General features: G+C 28.7%; 1 protein-coding gene across 3 annotated transcripts in view; it reads right to left on the bottom strand.

The window, feature by feature from the left end:
* LOC119677693 overlaps positions 1-4971 on the bottom strand; it is a 44104-nt gene that overhangs the window by 3314 nt on the left and 35819 nt on the right. The window lies entirely within an intron of this gene.

Genomic DNA, 4971 nt, shown 5'->3' with positions numbered 1-4971 from the left:
ATAAATTATCGGCACATCACACTTGTAATTGTTTGGAAGCTCTTGCATGCATGCTCCTCAATGCTATTGCGCCTACCAAATTACTTCCATTCACCATAGCTATACGTCATAAACACAATGATAGCGCTATGTCACCTGTCCACCTTCGAACCATAATTGAAGGCCTCCTGGCTTGGTAGCAAATACATTGTTTTTTCCTTTCCTCAGCCCATTACCTCGTCTTTACTTGTGTGTGAATTTTACTGTTTGGATGTATAAAAAGAAAAGGTTTCAATTTAAGTTAAAAATATATTTGATGCCGTCATAAATATTCATGAGCGTCTAATTGCGTTCACTTCCAATTGTTTGTTTGTTATTTGCCCGTTTTTTTCCTCCATTTTTTCGGACGAACAATGCTGAATACTTCGGAGATGCATTGGTAAATGCAGGAATATTTCAAGGTTTCTTGCATTACAACAAAAAATATTTTGTTGTTGTCACAGAGGGAACTATTCCAGCTCCTGTTTTTATATTTTTATTGAGCAATGCGATTTTAATGGCTACATCTTCATGGATTTTATACAGTTGTGGGTGGGTTGTGCTGATTCCATTCATGCTACTCCTTATAATGCGCGTGTAATAGCTACAGCTACTTAAGAACTTCTGTCAAATGATCTTAGAAGTGCCCGTATTTTTAATATTTTATAAAAATAATAGTGCAAGAAGCTTAGGCACTTATATTGCAGTTTAGTTGCTTTAATTGAGCTTGAAGTGGTGGCATGAGTATGAATACTGCAATATTCATTATAAATAATTGACGGATAGTTAGAAATAATTGTAAACAATTTTAAAATAAATCTGATATAAAAATGGTTAGGAGTTTTCAAGTCTAAAGCGGTAATTATATATATTCATATGAGGGAATTTACAAAAGTTTTAAATTTAGAGTATTTTTAAAGTCCAATTATCTCTATAAATAGTACATTACACAGTTTTATCTCTTCCTCTATAAATTTCTATATATTTTTGGAGTCTACTTTCTAAAACATTATATATGTACAGATATATACTTTATATATGTATGTTATATATGTATATATGCTTTTTATCAGAAAATTAAATGCCACAACTCCTTGGTAGCAGATATCAAAAAAAATTATATAGAGAGAGGGTTCCATTTTTAATTTTTTACAAAATATAAAAACCACAAAAACTTTTCAATCAAAAAACTATCAATATTTAAATATAACTATTAATATAGTATTAACTTTCCATGAAGATAGTTGGTTTTACTGGTCGTATGGAGCAGTTAGAAATATTAGTCTAGCATAAGTGACACGACGATAGCTATGGAATCATTTTTAGCATTTATGGTATTATTATTGTTAGAAAACACTCTATAAATATATTCATATAATTTGTTGCACTAATTATTAGTAAGTAATTTACACGTAAAGTTAAATGCAATATATAATGATGTATTATTGTTACAATGTATTTTAATCTCGCTTTCCTCAAACGGTATTATAACATTTTCACATAAAAAATGAACCTATTCAAAATTCGTCCATTAAACAATCCTTTTTGTTTGAGATTTTTATTTTGTCACTATTGAGAATTTATAGCAGATAGTGCAATCTGTTTCATCGCCTTAAACAGGGAAATATTGGAATATTTCTTCTTTAAAATAATTTGACCGACTTTATTATCCCCTCTCTGCGTATAATTCCTGCTATAGTGATATATTTCAACACTCAGATAATTTGCCTAGTAGCAGATAGTTGAACATTAAAATATTATTCCATTCGATCAGGAAAATTAATATTTCATATCAGAATTTCCTTTACCTTACACTGGAGAGCTTAATGCTCTTAATGCTAAACAAAACTATCCGTGCTCCGCGAATAGGTTGAATTATTATGCATTAAATTATAAGATAGTCATCAGGTTATTAATTCTTAAAACCTGTCTCTATAGATTAATGATGTATATTTATACTTAATAATAAGTCCAGAGAAGTAAAAAATGTTAATTATTAGTAAATTATAGTAAGTAAATAAATTTAATTTTTATTTTGAAAGAAAAAATTTGAAAACCCCTTGTTTATATATTCCAAGACGTCTTCTTTGCAACGATACCTACATTTACTGAACTTAATGAATAAATATAATCGATTGCAATCACTTCGTACAAAGTGGTTCGCTCAAAAGAAGTAAAACTTCAGAAATGTTACCAAAACCGAGATTGATGACGGCTACGCATTTTGTGAGTTTGTAAGAGTATCATGCAATATACCAACTTTATTTGCTTATAACGTTTTGATGATAATGACATTAATGCTGGGGATATAATGTATTATACAAATATAATTTAAATATAATGCTTTGTAAGTGCTAAAATCGAACCTTTTATAATAGCAAATAATGAGGTAAAAGTAACAAGTGAAAAAAATAGATCAGATTTGATGAAGAAGAAGAATGTTATTATATCTTATGTCACGACTAGGCAACACACGTCTCTCATGACCTGAGAAACATTGAGATCTTTACTTTGAGAGAAGCTTTGTTGAATACAGAGTTTATTTCCTGACATAAGACTTTCAATTTATCATGCTTTTCGATTTTTGCAACAATTATTCTATAATTAAATTCAGTAGGAATTATCAAAAGGATTTACAGAGTTTTTCAACTGAAATAAATTATAAAGAAATCATAGTTTTATTCAAAAAAATAGGTGAAGTTACTGGATAAAATTGACCACAATTTGATTTATAAAACTATTTTTCAAATAAAAAAAAAGTGAAATATAACTACAAAATAATCAACTATTGCTGATAACGATGATACGAAGGACCTTATATGAAAATGAATTAAATTTTGAATTTTGCAATCAATGAAAGGGAATTACTAGCAATCGTTTGGGTTCTAAAGAACCTCCGAAATTCTTTATATGGTGTTAAAAATTTAAATATTTTTATAACCATCAACCTATGTCATTTGCGGTCTCAGATCGAAACCTCAATGCGAAAATAGAACGGTGGAAAGCGTTCATAGATAAAGATAATGCCCAAATTTTTTATAAGCCAGACTGTATCCAACAGAAGCTCAATACTAAATTGATTGTTTCTTAAAAACTATATATTTCAATAACAAAATTTATATAATATGTATGCTGTATGTATGTATATTAATATATTAATGTACTATAAGTAAAAAATAGACAGGAAGAGGTTTTTGTAACTTAAAATCTGTCTATAAACAATTTCTTCTTTCTATAAGCTCATTTTATAAGCCATGTTTTATTTTTTTTTATATAAATTAATTTTAGTGTGTTCTAAAGTTCTATAATAATTCAAGTAAAATGTGTTACTAAGACTTGATTTAGTATATAACAATATGTAAAGCACATTAAAATCAATGATATTTATATTTATTTCAAAACTTCTTTATTTTACATAACTATTAAATATAATAAGCACTTCCGTCTAAAAAATTTTACGTTAAATTATAAGTCATATTCATAAAATATTGGTCTCGCCCGTGCGACTCGTGGAGTCACATTAGCATGACTTTCACAGTATTACGTTCCTAGATTAGGTTCTATACATAAGACAGAATATATAAATCATGCAACAAATAATGTCAGAATAGTATTGAAATTTAACAATTAAAAATATATATATAATTAGTTAATCAATTCAATTATTCTACGGCTGGTTTATGATTTCGTTCTAATATAAACACAGCAAATAAATTTGTTAATAAAAACTTTCACAGCAAACAAAACTCTAGAAAAATGTGCGAACATAAAAAAAAGTCAAGTACGGCTTTGGGTCAGTTGGTTAATGTGCGCTGACTCTGAGCTACAAATTAAGCAGGGCATTAGTTCGAATCCTGGTACTTATAATCTAAAAAAAATTATTGACGAATAATAAAATGCAAGAATTATTTTCAAGACCACTGATGATGTGTATTTAATATAATTAAAATAATATAAATGAATGTTTGTTGTTGTAGTTTACTCCTGTTCGATAAACCTCTTTATAACTTGTTTTATTTAACAAATTTTACATAAGTTCGTCATAAATTTCAATAAAAACTTATTTACATCTGGTTTCCACCGATTATAATATAAACAAATGATATAATTAATATTTAATATTGTTTCACACAATTCTACTATAGTAATTATTGAGGTCATATATTTCTCTCTTTATCAATAAACTTACAACACGTACGATTGATACTAACACATACGAAAATTCTGTAATAATAATAGTTTGGTATTGAATTGTTTCAAAATATTATTTCACATTTAATTACTGCTTACGAAAAAATCACTTATTCCATCACCTGCACTTGTTCAGTTTCAGTTTTTTCCCTTGCAAATGCTCCACTCGTAATCTTAAACGATTAAGGAAATTTTCCTACATTTTGCGCGTGTATTTGCATTCAAACGCGATAGTGGAGCAGCAAAAAAATGTTTCAAAGGCAACACTGTCTCGCATTTCCTTCGCTGCTTTTGTTTGTGTTGAAATTGTACGATTTGTATTGCGAATGGCTGTGTGTGTTTGTGTGAATTTTGCTGTAGGTGTGTAAGCACTTGTTCGTGGCAAACGTACATATGTATGTACGTACGTACGTTATCGTCGTTTCAGTGTGTGTGTTTCCGTCGTGGTGTGCTAGAATTTTTTGTACGTTGTTGGCAGTTCGCGTCGACGTACTGCGACATCCGTTTTCGCCTATAAATATTTGGCACAAGAACCTTTCGAAGGCATTCAAAGTTGATCAACAGGTTGAAGCAGAACAAAAAGTGCAACGAAGTGCCAAAGACAAAAATTACCAAAGAACGTGTTGCATTTTACTAAGCTTTGTTTTGTGCGCAAATATTTAATTAAATAAATTTCTATTCCAAATTCTTTGATTTATATATATATTATTTAAAATAAATATTATTTTTAAATTGGCTTAAATAATTAAACTAAAAGTGTTA

Source organism: Teleopsis dalmanni, chromosome 1, assembly GCF_002237135.1.
Source record: "Teleopsis dalmanni isolate 2A chromosome 1, ASM223713v2, whole genome shotgun sequence".
Classification (NCBI taxonomy): domain Eukaryota; kingdom Metazoa; phylum Arthropoda; class Insecta; order Diptera; family Diopsidae; genus Teleopsis; species Teleopsis dalmanni.
This window is presented reverse-complemented; position numbering and strand designations above follow the sequence as displayed.